Source organism: Myotis yumanensis, unplaced genomic scaffold (genome assembly GCF_028538775.1).
Source record: "Myotis yumanensis isolate MYYU_CA2020_CCGP unplaced genomic scaffold, mMyoYum1.0.hap1 SCAF_3, whole genome shotgun sequence".
Lineage (NCBI taxonomy): Eukaryota > Metazoa > Chordata > Mammalia > Chiroptera > Vespertilionidae > Myotis > Myotis yumanensis.
In genome coordinates this window covers 59912857-59931458 of record NW_027223754.1, presented here as the reverse complement: position 1 = coordinate 59931458, position 18602 = coordinate 59912857, and the positions used below count along the sequence as shown (strand labels likewise).

Sequence of the window (18602 nt, the reverse complement as noted above, 5' to 3'; positions counted from 1 at the left end):
AAGATCATTTCAATCATTAATAAAGAACAATGACAAAACAGAGCAGCTCTTTCAGAAAACACACCCTGCTTCATCAATGGAGCAAAAGGTATTCTCCTACCCTGTGGAAGGGACCAAACACTGAAGAAACATGGTGATGCTGGTAGGTACACAAATTATACCTGAAAGCAATGAAGGAATGAGGAGAAAATGCCCTTTCTGAGCGGGAGAGGAAGAAGCAGGGGGCCTGTATTATAAAGGCAAATGACTGTGGCACTTTTTTATTTTTCCTGGAAAAATAAAGGTTTTTTTTACTTGAGTGTGTATTCTTTAAAGTAGAGCCCTGACCCATGGGAACACTGTACTGCAGAATGTGAATATCATCCTACTTGTGGCTTCCTGCTTCATGCCCCGTGGCCACTGAACATTATAATCAACCTATTAACTGTTCTTATTCTAACATCAGATAAAATTAATGCAAGGGAAGTAATTACTCTGTCACAGGACATGCTGTTTAAGCAAACAAAAAAAATCCATAATACAAATCTTACATCTTATTATCGGTCAACAGTTCACTGTGGACATTTGGCACAGCTGTTTTCTTTCCCATCCCTGGTCCCCTCCTGGTGGATCTCCCCTCCATTCGTTCATTTGTTTACTTTTTTTCTCTTTTTTTTAGCAGGAAGACATCTAATTTTATTTAGTACTAGAGGCCCAGTGCGTGAAATTCCCTCAGCCCAGCCTGCCCCCTCTCACAGTCTGGGAGCCCTCAGGGGATGTCCTACTGACGGCTTAGGCCCACCTAAACCTTGGTCTGGCCACCCTCTGCAGGAAGCAACCACTTTGATCAGGAGAAGGCGCCACCCCCATCACCCCGCTGCTGCTGCCACTGCTGGCCATCACAGCCGCCAAGGTGTTTTCATCAACACGGACTCCAGTCCCTTCACCACAAAAAAATGACAACTTTCTTTAGGCATTTTCAAGATGTCTCTTTCGTAAGATATGACAGTTCTTTCCTTTTTTTTTTTATCCTCACATGAGGATATTTTCCCATTGATTTTTAGAGAGCGTGGAAGAGAGAGAGAAAGACAGAGAGAAACATCAATGTGAGAGGCACAATTCGATTGGTTGTCTCCTGCATGAGCCCTGACCTGGGCCCCAGCCAGGGAGGAGCCTGAAACCTAGGTACATGCCCTTGATCAGATTTGAACCCGGCCCCCCTGCAGGTTTGTGTTTCCGCTCCGGCCTCAGCAGCCCAGCGCCGCGGCTGCGGGGCTGGGGTTGGGGGCCAGCCCCCCTGCGTGTTGTTCTCTCTGGCTCCAGGGCCAGGTGCAGGCCGCCCTGTCGGTTGTTCTCTCAGGCTCTGGGTCCATGCCAGGCCCCTCCTCCTGAGCTGGTCGTGACCATTACGGTATCCTGGCCTAACATGCATATTACCTCTTTATAAATATATATAGATATCTATATATTGTTTCCATATTTTATGTGTACTACGTTAGTGATTGTGTTTTTTAAAGTCTCCGAGGTAACCCAGGGGATCTTTGTGTTTGAGAAGTACTGGTCTAAAGGAGATGTCCAAGGCAGACCTGAGGATGTAGGGAAACCCACTGGAATACTTTTCACAAAGACTGGCCTCCTGCCTCCTTTTTTTAAATCATTTTTTATTTTTTCATTACAGTTGACATACATTATGTTAGTTTCATGTGTATACCCCAGTGATTAGACATTATAAAACTTACTAAAAGATTACCCCAAAAAATCGCATATCCATCTGACACTTAATTAGAAATAATTGACTATATTCCCTATGCTGTACTTTCCACCCCCATGACTACACTACAAATATTAATTTGTACTTGTATATCCCTTCACCTTTTCCACCCATTTCCCCAATCCCCCTCCCATCTGGCAACTGTCAAAATGTTCTCTACAACTATGAGTCTACAACTATGAGTTTCTGTTCTGCTTGTCCATTTATTTTGATTTTTAGATTCAATTGTTGATAGATATGTATTTATTGCCACTTTATTGTTCACAGTTTTATCTCGTTTTTCTTCTGTTTCTGAAAGAAGACCCATTATCATTTCATGCACTACTGGTTTGGTGGTCATAAATTCTTTTAGCTTTTACTTGTCTGTGAAGCTCTTTATCTGACCTTCAATTCTAAATGACAGCTTTGCTGGATAATTTTGGTTGTAGGTCCTTGCTATTCATTACTTTGAATATTTCCTGACACTCCCTCTGGCCTGCAAAGTTTCTGTTGAGAAATCAGCTGACAGTCATATGAGAGCTCCCTTGTAGGTAACTAACTGTTTTTCTCTTGCTGCTTCTAAGAGTCTCTCTTTGTCTTTAATCCTTGGCATTTTAATTATGATGTGTTTTGGTGTTGGCCTCTTTGGAATCATCTTGTTGGGGACTCTCTGTGCTTCCTGGACTTGTATGTCTATTTCTTTCATCAAGTAATAGATGTTTTCTGTAATTATTTTTTCAATTACATTTTCAATTTCTTGCATCCTCCCCATCTCCTTCTGGCACACCCACAGTGCAAATGTTGGTATGCTTAAAGTTGTCCCAGAGGTTTCTTACACTATCTTTATATTTTTGTATTCTTTCTTCTTTTTACTGTTCTGATTGGGTGTTTTTGCTTCCTCATATTCCAAATTGCTGATTTAATTATGAGCAACTTCTACTCTACTGTTGATTACCTGTAAATTATTCTTCATTTAAGTTCATGTATCCTTCATTTATGACTGGTTCTTTTTTATGGTTCCTAAATATGTTTCATGCTGTTGAAGTTATCACTAAGTTCTTTGATATGCTCAGTAAGTTCCTTGAGCATCCTTATGAGCATTGTTTTAAACTGTGTATCTAGTAGTTTGCTTGCCTTCATTTCATTTAGTTTTTGGTTTTTTTTTCTGGATATTTCTCCTGTTCTTTCATTTGCAACATGTTTCTTTGTCTCTGCATTTTGGCTGCTTCCCTGTGTTTGTTTCTATGTATTAGGTAGAGCTGTTATGTCTCCCGGACTTAGTAGAGTAGCCTTGTGTAGTAGATGTCCTATAGGGCACAGTGATGCATCCTCCCTAGTCACCTGAGCTGGATGCTCCAGGTGTGTCCCTGTATGGGCTGTGTGCACTGTCCTGCTGTAGTTGAGCCTTGGTTGTGGTTGGCATCACAGGGAAGAATTGATCCCCAGGCCAACTGGCTGTGAGGACCACCTTTGACTACAGCTGAAGAGCTTCTGTGCAGATGACAACCCTACAGAGCAGGGTTCACTTCAGTGGGACTTTGGAGCTCACCAAGGCCAACCCTTGAGTTTGTGACTCATGGAGGTGGGTAGGGTTGTAATCCAGTGTGGTCTGAAGCTATCCACCAGGTACACTGTCTCTGGGGCCTCCCAGGAGGTACAAAGTCAGCCACTGCCTGTGCCCTGTCTGGGGCCACTGGGCACAAGCTGATGGGCGATCTGCAATTGGCTGCTACTTGTGATGGGCTTGGAGGTATCCATTAGAGACCAAACTGTGAACCAAAGTGGGCTTACCCTGGTGCTGGGCCTGGGGCCATTTAGCGAAAGGTACAGAGCACACTGAGGCCAGCTGCTACTTGTTTGAGAGATTTTAGAAAAGTCAGAAGCATGAACCAAATGAGGCCAGTTGTATGGAAAAGGCTTGGACGAGTCCACAAGTTGGGTGGGGTGGGGTCTCAGGGAATCACCAGAATGGGATGAACAGTGTAAGCAAGACTGATGAAGACTCAGATATGGCACCTGTGTGTGACTGCTGTGGTGGGGAGGGCTTAGCAAAGGAACAATGGCCTCTCCCAGCACTTTGTCTGGGAGAAAGCTGCCCCCTCCCCAACCCCAGCTCTTGCCCTGATGCTAGACAATTTAGTTCTTCCCTGTATGTGCTTTGTTCCTTTCAAGCTGCTACCCCACTGCTGGAGCTCAGAGGGAGTAAGTCCAAGTAAGTCCATGTGTGGGCCCTTTAGGAGGAACTGCCTGGGACTCCAGCAGCCTTTGTTTTTCTCAGCCTCAATCACCACTGGTTTTTACAGCCCAAAGTTATGCAGAATTCTCTTCCCAGCACTGCAACCCTGGGCTGAGGGGTCAGGTATTAGGGTGGGACCCCTCACCTCTCAGAGGGGGACCTCTGCAGTTAAGATATAGTTCCCCATTAAAAACTGCCACAGATGTTGTGGGACCAGCTTGTTCTGTGCTTCTGCTCCTCCTACCAGTTTTGATGGGGCTTCTTTAATTCCCTATTTGTAGGACTTCCATTCAGCTAGATTTCAGGCAATTCTGAATGATGGTTGTTCTGAATATTAGCTGTATTTTTTGACATGGTTCTGGAAGGATTCTAGTACTGCATTTACTTATGCCACCACCTGACCAGAAGCCCATTTACCTTTTTGATTAAAGAAAAAAATGTTTGAGACACCTTTTGGGTCCTCCCTGACCTTTTTGGGATAAGACTAAAACTCAGGGCCTAAGAAAACAGTCAATTTTAGACTTTGGAGTAAAAACTTACAGAATCCATTCAAAGCATTGAGTAAATATCTTAAATAGCCTTCCAAATTAGATCATTTCCCACTGAGAAGCCAAAGTAACTGAGTTGAAATGAAACTGAAAAATAATCCAACTATTGCAAGGACATATTCATAACATCACTCTTGCTGATCATCTTCCAGATGCCCGAAGGTTCAGTTCACATTATTCAATGAAAATGTGACAGAGAGGTCTGTTCCATGTGAGCAGCATCAATAAATTTCATGTGTTTTGATGGGGCAAGGAAAAATCCATCTCAAATTAGCCTACTAATTTTTTCAGAAACTACATAACTTACTTATTAAAAACACCTGCCCTATAAAACCATTTAACAGTATAAGCAGTATGATGTCTCTAAAATTATAAACATTCATAACAAAAAAAGAATAATATACTACAAACAATACAACCAACATTTGTTAAAGTCAATGATAACTAAAGGCAACAAATATGGGAACATATGTGTAGCCTTGCTAGTAAACTTTAAACTCTGCCTGTAGATTTAAATTCCTTGAGGGCAGGGACTAATTCTTACTCAACTTAATTTTTTTTTAAATCCTCATGGGAGAACATGCTTAGAGAGAGGAAGGGGAAGAAAGAGAGAGACAGAGACAGAGAGAGAAAGAAACATCAATCGGTTGCCTTCCATACATGCCCTGACCAGGATCAAACCCACAATCCAGGTATGTGCCCTGAATGGGAATCGAACCAGTTACCTTTCCCTGCACAGGGCGATGGGGACTCAACAAACTGAGCCACTTTGGCTGGGTTCAACTTAATTTTAATTTGTCCAAATGATTCCCTGCTATAAAACTAGGTCCTAGGAGAGACCAAGATGGCGGCATAGGTAAACACCTGAGATTGCTGCCGCAAACAACCACTTCAAAAATACAACTAAAAGACGGAACGGACATCACCCAGAACCACAGGAAGGCTGGCTGAGGAGAGTCTCTTCAACTAGAAGGAAAAACAACAGCATTTACGAGGCTCAGAGGAGGCGCAGTGTGGAAAATTTAAAGGTACGGTGGTGAGGGTGCGCGCGCAAAGCGGGCTGGCGGCTGAGGGCGCGATTGTCGTTTTCAATCAGGAGCGAGTCTCAGACTCTGGGCTACAGATCCGGGCGAGTCTCTAGGGACCCAGACTCAAACGGGAGAAGCGGGACTGTCTGGCTACGGCCCCTCCGAGGTTTGCAGCGATTGCTGGGACAGAGAGGCAGAGCCCCTGGGGGACGGACTGAGAGCGGCCATAGCTGCTCCCTCCCCCCGCCCTGTTGAGCCTGCCCCGCCCAAAACCTGCGCACAGCCATTTGCCGATCGCCTCAGGCAAGGGCTGGGCTAGCGCCTCCCCTGAGGACTGAAGTTTTCCCACAGCTGATTTCCACCGCCAGTCGGCCTGGTGGTCAAATCCCTCTAGTGTTAACTACAACAATTAAGGCTTGGCTAGAACAAGACTGCGCACAGAGACCACAAGGGGGTGCACCAAGAAAGCATAAAAGATGCGGAGACAAAAAAACATGACAGAAATGGAGGATATGGAGCTAAGAATCGCAATTTTGAGGGCTTGCCATAAATTTGTGCAGAGCCTCACGAAAACTAATGAGACCCTCGATGCTACGATAAAGAAATTAGAAAGTAAGCATACACAGACTGAAATAAAGAATATTATACCCAATAGCAGACCAGAGGAGCACAAGAATCAAACCAAAGATTCGACAAAAAACACCCAATTGGAAAAGCAAAATGAAAAAAGAATCCGAAAGTGTGAAGATAGTGTAAGGAGCCTCTGGGACAGCTTTAAGCGGACTAATATCAGAGTCATTGGAGTGCCAGAAGATGAGAGACAGCAAGATATTGAAAACCTATTTCAAGAAATAATGGCAGAAAACTTCCCCCACCTGGAGAAAGAAATGGACTTACAGGTCCAAGAAGCGCAGAGAACCCCAAACAAAAGGAATCCAAAGAGGACCACACCAAGACACATCATCATTAAAATGCCAAGAGCAAAAGACAAAGAGAAAATCTTAAAAGCAGCAAGAGAAAGAGGCTCAATTACCTACAAGGGAATACCCATACGACTGTCAGCTGATTTCTCAACAGAAACTTTGCAGGCCAGAAGGGAATGGCAAGAAATATTCAAAGTGCTGAATACCAAGAACCTACAACCAAGATTACTTTATCCAGCAAAGCTATCATTCAGAATTGAAGGTCAGATAAAGAGCTCCACAGATAAGGAAAAACTAAAGGAGTTCATCACCGCCAAACCAGTATTATATGAAATGCTGAAAGGTATCCTTTAAGAAGAGGAAGAAGAAGAAAAAGGTAAAGATACAAATTATGAACAACAAATATGCATCTATCAACAAATGAATCTAAGAATCAAGTGAATAAATAACCTGATGTACAGAATGAACTGGTGACTATAATGAATCAGGGACATAGAAAGAGAATGGACTGACTATTCTTGGGGGAAAAGGGGTGTGGGAGATGCGGGAAGTGACTGGACAAAAATCATGCACCTATGGATGAACTCAGTGGGTGGGGAGTGAGGGTGGAGGGTGGGGTGGGAGCTGGAAGGAGGGGAGTTATGGGGGGAAAAAAGAGGAACAAATGTAATAATCTGAACAATAAAGATTTAAAAAAAAAAAAAGAAAGTGTTAAAAATTTTAATTTTAAATGTTTAAGGGACAAAAGGAAAACAAATATAGGGCTGGGACAGAAGTGCAAAACTGGGATTCCTAGCTAGTTTGTTAGATAGAGGGTGATTGGAGGCCAATCTGAGAAAGTTACATTTGTGAGTTAAGCAAAGAATTGAAACCTGAGAAAAAGCTGATCTAGCAGAGAATGGGAACCAGGCCCAACCCGGTTTGGCTCAGTGGATAGAGCATCAGCCCACAGGCTGAAGGGTCCCGGGTTCGATTTCGGTCAAGGGCACCCACCTCGGTTGCAGTCTGGATCCCCAGCCCTAGTCCAGGCATGTGCGGGAGGCAACCAATTGATGTGCCTCTTTCACATCAATGTTTCTCTCTGTCTCTCCTCCTCCCTTCCACTCTCTCTAAAAATCAATGGGAAAATATCGAGTGAGTATTAACAAAAAAACAAAAACAAAAAAAAAGGAGTGGGAACCACACATGCAAAGGCTTGAAGTAATCTAAGATTACTTTAAAGATGGCTAAAACATAGAGAGCATGCTAGAGAGAAGCAGTCTAAGATGAGACTGGAGATACTACAGTGGGCAGAGTCATAGAGGATCAGGTGAGAAGGAAATTGTCTATTTGAGTGCAAAGAAAAACTGATCTGCTTTGAATTTTACAACCACCACTCCTGCTGCTCCATGGGAGAAGGGATTGGTAGTAGGACAAGAGGAGAGCAGAGGGAATAGTTGAGAGGAGTCTAATAATCCCAGCAAGAAGATGTAAGTTACTAGATCAGGCGGCTGCACTGGCCATAGAGAGATGTGGACATACTAAAACTAAGTTTTGGAGGCAGAATCAATATGACTTACCTCCAGGACCAAAAAGCCAAAAAGGTAGGACTCAAATATAATTCCTAGGTTACCTGAGCCAGCAACTATATATTCAAGAGCAGGTGTTAAATAAGCATTTAGATACTGGAAAAAAAAAAAAGCTGAAGCTCAACAGAGAGGGCTAGGCTATAGAGATTCATTTAAGAACCATCAATAAAATTTACAAAGTGGGTTTTAAAACCTGCATGGGTTTTGGAAACCCAGATCTTCTACTTGCTAATTTGTGTCCTTAGGGAAACTACAGCTTTCTCACCTATAAAAAAGGGGGAATCCTATTTTTAATTGGATTGTCCAGAGGAGAGGCCAGCAAACTTTTTCTGTAAAGGGCCAGATAATAAGGATTTGGGGCTTGGCAGCCATAGGGTCTCTGTCAAAATAGTCACTTCTATCATTGTACCATGAAAAGAGCCATAGACAATATCCAAACAGATGAGTGGGCTTGTGTTCAAATAAAACTGTTGTATATATTTTTTAAAGGCCATAGTTTGCTAACCCCTATGTTTAGAGCAGTGGTTCTCAAAGTGTGGTCCTGGACCAGCAGCATCAGCATCACCTGGAAATTGTTAGAAATGCAAATTCTGGACCTCACCCCAGACTTACTGAGTCAGACCTCTGGGTGGGGTCCAGCAGTCAGTATTATAACGAAGCCTGTAGGTGATGCATGCTAAAGTTTGAGACCCTCTTGTAAAAAAAAAAAATAAAGTATATATTGCTTATTGTTATTATTATGAATGCATATCTATTATTATTATTAACCTGGCTCCTAGAAGTTTACAGTTTAATTCCAAAGACAGAATCAAATGCTGGACACCTATGGTGTGTCAATCAACAGAGAGATAGCAAACTCTTATTAAACTATGAGGTGGGCTTACATAAGAACACTTGAGAAATTACGTGAAACTAACTACACCAATCCAACAAATGGTGAAGCTGAACTCTGGTGTATCTTTATGTAATAGTGTAGTAAAGGCAGAGAAGTAAAGGATGAAAGTCTATTTGTAAACTTTATAACTACTTTTGTTTAGAATAAAAAACATTAGGGTATGTATTTAAGAAACAGATACAACCATGAATCTGGATATATTTTATTGAACCATAAAGTATATAAATACTACAAAGTATTACAAAGTAGAAACTATTAAAGTGTATTTATTGTGACATAAAAGTATATCATGTACTATGAAGTATAAAATATAAAAATAATGCATCTTACCATCATTATACAACATATACAATAAAGCAAGGGGCATTGGCACCAAGTTGTACAATCTTAATTACCTTGGGTTGAAGAGAAAAGAATATTTAAATTTTAAGGCTAGCTAGATAAAGCCCAGTGACCTGATGGTCTGATGTATGGTTCTGTAGGAGTTCAAAACAATGATTCCCTCCCCGACAAAAAACCACAGGGTTCACAGTAACTCAGCGTGCTGAACCTGTGTTATATATAGCATCCGGTGCCATAGTAATGTGTTTAGAAAATAACATCTTTCATCATATTGAATTTAGGTTGTTAGTATAAAATAAATGTTACTGGTTTTATACTTGTGTTTGTGGGTATTTTGTAAATTGGTTTTGGTTTTAGAGTTGTTTAAAAGCTAGAGCTATAAGTATATAAAGTTTATATCTACATTTTTGTGAACGTACTTAAAGTAACAGTAAAATAATTATGTTAACATCTTAATTTACATTTAAAAGGATTCTGAACAACCAAAAATTTGGAAATCTCTGAGTTTAAACTTTCAGATGTTATTTGTTATGTCCCTGATATTCTATGATTAGATGACAGAAAGGGGAAAAATATGGGATTAGAATTTTGGTTGTTTAATTTCAGATAACCTTGATACACATTTTTGCAATCCCACCAAAAGTATATTAGAGTTATTATTTTTTAAGTTACTGATCTATTCCAAGTTTTATTCCTTATAAGTGGTTGGGATGGAAGGATTTCCAAGTAATAGGATCTTCCTGGCTAAATATAGAACCTAAATTTGCTGCTCTAGTTCTTGTATTTTATAGATGCCCTTAACCAGTTGGATAGTCTTTACTTTGAAACTGCTATGGGTTTTCACAAAAATTTCAAAAAATTCTCAAATTTTAATCATAGAACATTGTACTATCAGTATTATGCAACTTGTTAGTAACTTGTCTAAATTCTAAGTCAGTGTTTCTGGCTGGGCAAATCAAGTAGTCTTGTACCTCACAATTGTATCTTCATACACATTTTCAGTAATAAGTTATATAATCTGAAGAAATACATTTATGGCTTAGGCCTTTTACAAACCAATAAACAAATCTGTTTTAGGCCCCAGATGGTTCCCAGCTTCTTCAATTCACCTCTTGCCCTGGTGTTAGCTATTTAATTCTCTTTAGCTGGGCAGCCCAAGCGTTTTTCCTGAGTTTACCAAAAATTAACTTATTGTCTTGGTTCTCCCAATATTTCTTCCCCTTAGGAATCTAGTAGCATGCTCTTTATGCCTGCTGAGATATTTCATCACTCGGTGTTGGACAGTCCTGATTCTGTTGCTCACTTTGAAGATCACCGAATGCTTGTCACCTAACTCTTTAAATATTGTGCATTGTCTGTTGGATTGAATTTCTTTCCAGTTATGAAAGCTGGCCTTCTCTCTTCTATGAGATGATTTGCTCCTGTCCCTTCCTGTTGGCTCCTTGCAAGGCTGTTAACCATTGTGCACTGCTTTTATTTTAGTTTTCAAGTAGATTTTTGCAAAGGCCTGTTGGCATGTATGGTGGTTGTGCCCTCTATATTCATCCATAATTCTTTTTTAAATTAAATTTATTGGGGTGACATGGGTTAATAAGATCATATAGATTTCAAGTGTGTACATTTCTATGATACAAGATCTGTATATTGCATTGTGTGCCCACCACTCACAGTCAAATCATCTCATATCTAATCACCTTTTATCTCATTTGAAGCAGGCTCAGATTTCTGTCCAGAGTTTTAATAACAATATTAAAGCAATAAGAAAAGGGATGATATTGTATTCTATTTCTTGACAGCCCTTTATATTTTAAATTCCCCCATTGATCCTAAACATTTTCCAGTGATTTAGTAAAAGGTTAGCAGGTTAGCTTCACCAGCCTAACAAATCATGTAGACTTTTTTATTCCTATTAAAAGAAAAGTACATACTGGCATAACTACATCCAAGCATGCATTCAGCGTTAATTATTATTTTACAAAGTTAATATGCCTATTTAACTGTGGAGAATTTCAATATAAAAGTGGGGGGAAATACAAATACTCACTTATACATAGAATCTAAAATACTTGGTCTCCTTATATATAGAATCTGAAAATGTCAAACTCATAAATGCAGAGATAAGAATAGTGGTTGCCAGGGACTGGCAGATGGGAAAAATGGGGTAATGTTGGCCAAGGGACACCAACTTTCAGATATGCAGGATAAATAAGTGCTGAATATCTAATGTACAGACAGCACGGTGACTATAGTTCATAATAATTCATTGCATACTTGAAATTTCCGAAAAGAGAAGATCTTAAGTTTTCTCACCACAAAAATGATAACCTTGTGAGGTGATGGATATGTTAATTAGTTTGATTGTGGTAATCATTTCATTTGATGCATATATCAAAAAATCACAGTGTACCCTAAAGTATACACAATTTTTATTTGTTAATTATACCTCAATAAAGCTGAAAAGAAATAGTGGGTAAAAGTGATAACATAAAAGTTCATAACACTAACAACTAAAAACAATTTTTCAACAACTGCATTCTAGCACAGCAGATAAGAGAACAGGCTTTAGAATCTGTCTGCCTGGACTGGAATCTGCTTCTATTATTACAAGCTTTGTGTCCTTGAGGAAATAATTTAACTTTTCTATACCAGTTATGTCATCTGTAAAGGAATAAACAAAATTGTTTGCAATAATTATTCAGAGTGGCCACTGTCTTATTCACCAAAGTGTTAAATCTTTATTTCTTTTTGCCTGATTTTCTTAACAGCTAGTATATCAAACATGCTGAATATTGTTATTTCACTAAATGCAAATAAATAAAGCTTTGATTTTTGCAAAAACTCATCTTAATATAACATTAGGATATATTCCCCCAAAAATTGTTTAGTCCCTCTGCAGAACTTAAAACCTTTGCTTGAAAGGTAAAGTTTCCATTCAACATATGAATAGTCTTATGATGCCTGGCAGAATACCGTCTATCAAGAGAAGAAGAGATGCAAAGCTGTGAAGCAGAAAAAGAAGAGTTTCATTAAAATCTTCTGTCGTCAGATATTTTTCCTCTTCACACTCACCTTGAACTTTCAAGTCTGAGAACGATTGTAAAAATAACCAAAGGAACATTGTGGTCATATAATCAACCAACCACATGAACAACATCGTTGACAGCCATGGTTCTGAAACTGTGGTCCCCGGGCCAGTAGTCTGAGCATCATCTAGGAAGTTGTTAGCATCACAAACAGGGTGGGATCCAGCGGTCTGTTTTAACAAGCCCTCCAGGTGATTCTGACAGAGAATCAAGTTTGAGCCTCTGGTTTATGACACACGAGCCCTGATAACAAACAGCCTCAATTGTCATTAAAACTCTCCTTCACAACTGGGAAGCCCTCGCACACATTTCTACCTTCCCCAAGATATCACAGGCAAGATTCTACCAGGAACCAGAGCACATTAACCTCCACCTCAGATCAGCAGGAAGGGAGAGAAGGAAAAAATGACTACATCAAATATAAAGAGAGGTCTACCTGTCCAGAATAGCAAACTACTCAGTAAGCAGAGGGAGAATTGTGGGAACTTCCACATATCTATTTCTCTAGTTTCCTGACTAGTATTATTCACAAAGCTACTAACCGCCAACTATGAGAAAGAACTGAAAAATAACCTTTTTTGAAATATATCAATAAAAAGTAAGTTGAAAATTGGTTACCTGAATAAAGTTCAGAAAATATGTTCTTAGAAGCTTCAAGAAATATATACATGCGCTCACTGGTTAGCATGTCAGCCTGTAGACCAAAGAGTCATGGGTTCCATTCCCAGTCAAGGGCATGTACCTCGGTTGCAGGTTCCCCAGTCCCGGGTGGAGGCACATGCGAGAGACAATCAATCAATGTGTCTCTCTCATGTGGATGCTTCTCTCTCTCTCTCTCTCTCTCTCTCTCTTTTCCTCACCCCCCCCCCCTCCCTTCTACTCTCTAGAAATCAATGGAAGGTGAGGTGGCTCCAGACCTTCCTGATGGGTCATAGGCAACTTTAAAAAGTACATAAACAGCCCTGACTGGTTTGGCTCAGTGGATAGAGTGTCAGCCTGCGGACTCAAGGGTCCCCGGTTCGATTCCAGTCAAGGGCATGTACCTTGGTTGCAGGCACATCCCCAGTGGGGGGTATGCAGGAAGCAGCTGATAGAGGTTTCTCTCTCATCGATGTTTCTAACTCTCTATCCTTCTCCCTTCCTCTCTGTAAAAAATCAATAACATATATTTTAAAAATTAAAATTAAAAGTACATAAACAAAATCAATGAAAATTACAGAAATTAGCCTGGCCAGTGTGGCTCAGTGGTTGAGCATTGACATAAACCAGGAGGTCAGGGTTCGATCCAGATTAGGGCACTCATCAGGGCACATGCCCAGTTAGTTGCCAGCTTGATCCCCTGTAGAGGGCATGTAGGAGGCAGCAAATTGATGATTTTCTCTCATTATTAATGTTTCTATCTCTCTCTCCCTCTCCCTTCCAATCTCTGAAATCCAATAACTGAAACCAATAAAAACATTTAAAAATTATAGCTATTATGTTTTTATCTTTTAAATGATTGTTCATGCTATAATTATATCTAATTTTCCTGCTAAGAGTCTTATGCAAATGATAATTAACTCTAACAATGTTTATAAACACTAACAACTCTTGCTTTTTATAATCTATAATAATAAAAGTGTAATATGCTAATTAGACCAGACAGCCGAACAAACTTCAGGTCGTCCTTCTGGTCGACCTTCCGGACAAAGCTGGGGCTGCGAGAGCCAAGCCCCTTGCACGAATTTTGTGCATCGGGCCTCTGGTATGGTAAAATACACATGATATAAAACAATTTCTGCTTTTTAGTAGGAAAATTGAGATAATGCTATACAGCCTCTTTCTAAAAGTAAAGATAATTATTCGAAAAATTTTAGTGACCCATTCTAGATCGTAGGTAGAGAATTCTTGGATCCCCAACCAGTTTTACAACTCAATTTATGCCAGTGGAATTTTTTAAATATATTTTTATTGATTTCAGAAAGGAAGGGGGAGAGAGAGAGATAGAGATAGATAGAAACATCAATGATGAGAGAGAATCATTGATCAGCTGCCTCCTGCACGCCCCCTAAGGGGATCACACCCGCCACCCACGCATGTGCCCTTGACTGGAATCAAACCTGGGACCCTTCAGTCCACAGGCCGACGCTCTATATCCACTGAACCAAACCAGCTAGGACACCAGTGGAATTTCTTAAAGTAAGAACAGTAAGCACTTTTACTAGTTCAAATATCCAAGTTTTGCTGAAATATGCTAGGCTGACAATTCCCCTGTGCTAGACTACACAAGCTTGAGTAAATGGAAACCAAATTGTGCTGGCATATATTTGATCTGGAACTGGTTGGTTTGCTCCCAACTCCCACCTGGCTTTGCACCTGGGAGAAACAGCTCTGTACTAGGCCATTCCCATTGAGGGCTCCTCCAGACACACATCCTTAAGTTGCCTATGACCCATCCGGAAGCTCTGGAGCCAGAGGGCACGTCACTACGGCAACTCCCCAAAACAGACCCAAGTGCTTCCATCTCTGAGGTCACAGGCAGACCCACCGCCAAAAAGATGTGTGAACAGATATTCTGCAAAACCTCGTCATTTTATATATAGAAACCAGTAAGTGGTTTCTGTCTTCATCTCAGTGGCTCGGCGGGAACACAAACTTTGTCATTTAATCTAGGGTCATCATGTCTCAGTTTACCCTCATCGATCTAAGTTTGTACTTGTTATGCTTGTGTAATCATTAGTGGTGCCCCCTTTCTTCATGAAACCTGTCCCGGATTAAACAATAAATTATAGCCCTAGCCGGTCTGACTCAATGGATAGAGCATCGGCCTGTGAACTGAAAGGTCCCAAGTTCGATTCCGGTCAAGGGCACATGCCGGGTTGCAGGTTTGATCCCCAGAGTGGGACATGTAGGAGGCAGCCGACCAATGATTCTCTCTCATCATTGATGTTTCTATCTCTCTCTCCCTCTCCCTTCCTCTCTAAAATCAATAAAAATATTTTTTAAAAAGTAATTAAAAAACAATAAATTATATAGTCATCCTACAGACAGGCCCATTTCAGAAAAGGGACAGGCACAAGGGAGAAACCAGAGGCAAGATTATTTGGGGATGTTTGCAGACCACTGCTCTATGCTACCTTCCACACTTGTTCAGTGACTGAGGAAAACACTTAGGAGAATCTATTAACAATTATCTTTTTTAAAAAATATATATTTCATTGATTTTTTACAGCGAGGAAGGGAGAGGGATAGAGAGCCAGAAACATCGATGAGAGAGAAACATCGATCAGCTGCCTCCTGCACACCTCCTGCTGGGGATGTGCCCGCAATCTAGGTACATGTCCTTGACCAGAATCGAACCTGAGACCTTTCAGTCCACAGGCCAATGCTCCATCCACTGAGCCAAACCAGCTAGGGCTATTAACAATTATCTTGAAAGTCCAACTAAATAATTCTCCTCTTCAAATGTAGAACTCGGGGGTAAAGCAAACAGCACATCTTTTTCCTTCTGATTTCAAGGGTGCCCAGACCACCCAGAGTCTACTCTATGAGGCATACTGCTTGCTGCCTGGTAATAATGTGGTGAATCATCCCCTCAACAAGTGATGAAAAATCATCTCTTACCAGAGTTTTACTTAATAGATGCTTCCCCAAACATGTTTCCAATGTTCCCTACCATGAGAATCATATGAAATGAATTCAGATACTCAAAAGGATATGTGGCAAACAGCACACAGTGTCTGATGACTGCACTTGTCCACTCAACAAATATTAATGCCAAAGACTGAAAGTGGCAGTCCTTAGATCTCTGAAACCAACCCTCAAATGTGTTTTATATGGCCCAGAGAGGATTCTTAAATGTTTAAGATATTTGCTAATTCTTTAAAATGTGGATGTATTCATCAAAATCCCAATTTCCACTTTCTCTTGGGAAATCAGAAGCTCTGGCAACACTGGATTTGTAACCTGTTCACTCAGTTTCTAACTGGAGCAGAACAGCACCTAAAGAAAGAACACCCACTGTGTAGTCCTCCACAGTCCTCACTCAACCCTCTTCCCAGGCATTTGAGTTTATAACCCCTGATTTATGGTTGGAGATAACCCCTAGAGGGACAACATCTGGCCTTTCAAAATAGCAAACAGAAATCCATTTCTTTAGATAATCTATTCTCAACCGGTGTGCTGAAAGAATTTTTAAAGCATGCAATACCTGACTATTTAGGGCACTGACCTCTTTTCCCTTAGATTGTCAAAAAATAAAATAAATAAGACAACAACCAAAACAACAATAGCTGTCTAGTGTGAATGAATCAAAAGTATACCTATTTTTGTCAGATCAGCAAAAAATACATATTTTTGGGCTGCTGCAGAATTTTAATTAGTTTATGTGTGCCATGAGACGAAAAAGGTAGAAAATCACTGCTTTAGATCAAAGACTCAACTGGGAAATAGCAATAAATTGGAAATGTTATGTTTGTGTGTTTTTTATCGAACAGACACATGGCTTCCACTGTTCCTACATGAACCAAAGAAGGACATGAGCCTAAGCATATTATTATTATTTGTAAAGTAAACAGCACATTCAACCTCTAACACCTAAATATATCATGAAAGTAAATAAAAGGGGGTATTTTTAATTGACTACCAATAAATCCCAGAGGCACTCATGCTGCACTCTAATTTCACAACATAGGTGAAAGATTAAACATTTTTTAACAAATAAGCATAAAATGCAAATTATTTTAATCATGTTCAGTATCTTAAAATAATTTGTAGTAAGATATCCTATATAATAAAAGCCTAATATGCTAAATGTCCGGTCGACCATTCAACCAATCAAAGCGTAATCTATATATATAAAAGCCTAAGCAACAGTTACAACCAAATGACAAGAATGACCGGAACAACGGGTCGACCAGTTGCTATGACATGCACTGACCACTAGGGGGAAGACGCTCAATGCAGGAGCTGCCCCCTGGGGGTCAGTGCACTCTTACAGCCAACCTCCCACAGCCCCTCTCCCCAGCCGGCCAACCCCCCTAATGGCCCCAATTGGGGGGCTGGCTGGCCAACATCCTGTGGTCCCTCCCCACAGCCGGCTAACCTCCCACTGTCCCTCCCCTCTGCTGCCTGGCACCCCAATAGGCCCCGATTGGGTGGGGGCTGGCTGGCCAACCTCCCAGGATCCCTCCCCCTGGCCAGCCGGCTCCCCCATAGACCTCAATCGCCTGCCAGACCGAGGGACCCCACCCATGCACGAATTCGTGCACCAGGCCTCTAGTCTTACCATAAATATAACCGTGGTCACATAAGTTAAAATTGCTCTCTTCACTTTGGGAGTTCTGTTAAGTTATTAAACTAGTTTACAAAGTGATGAAATCTAAGACAATGAGCTTTTCTTTTCTTCAATTCAGCCTCAGGCTGTTTATGAAATTCTACTGGACAAACAGAATGTCTTTCAATTACAGGTATAAAATAATTTTTTTTAAATTAAAGCCTTATTTATCAGTATAGGCTATTTTTCTCATCTGACTATTCATTTCCCAGATACCAGAGGAACAGCCACATGGTGCAACTGAGACTTTAATTATTTATATTTTGACAACACTGTTTTTCCAAAGGATCTAAAGTACTATGCAAACATTAAATAACTACCTCTAGAATAGCAGTTCGGGGGCTTTTGATGTGGTAAAAACTCTTCACACATTTTTAAAGCCTGTTTTCAAAGACACAATCACTATGGTAAAGTTTTGTTTAGATTACTCTCACCAGTAGATAAAAATCGCGCTAGACTTTAAGGAAGTAAAAATACACTATTTGGTAACAGGCACCTCGATTTAGTAAACTCTGGGGAAATTATCTTAGAAGACAGATTTCGACCTCTTCTGAGACACTGATTTTTAAACCACCCAAGTAGGTGTTGATTCTGCCTCCAATTCGCGTATAAAAACATTTTCAACAAAACTCTTTCCACGCAACATCTAAACGCAGATTCGTCCTTGGCCAGGAATCTGACAATATCTAGTAACGTTTCCTAAGCCGGCTCGAAACAGCCTCCCACACCGAGACCCGCAGGTGCTTCTGTGACTAGGATGCGACCATCCAAATGGGTCAAGGGGCAGAACTCCACCAAGACCAAGCAAGAGTGAGCGCGGGACCTCCAGAAACCCAACCCTCTCCTGCGTTCCCTCTTAAACACACACATGCACACACGCAAGGCACTGGCCAGGCGTGTTCTCTGCAGTCACACTCCGGACACCGCGGTCCTCCC

General features: G+C 40.8%; 1 protein-coding gene across 3 annotated transcripts in view; it reads right to left on the bottom strand.

Annotated features, from left to right (window-relative positions):
- Positions 1-18602, bottom strand: part of TBC1D4 (TBC1 domain family member 4) — a 205595-nt gene that overhangs the window by 185761 nt on the left and 1232 nt on the right. The gene's annotated exons all lie outside the window — the stretch shown is intronic.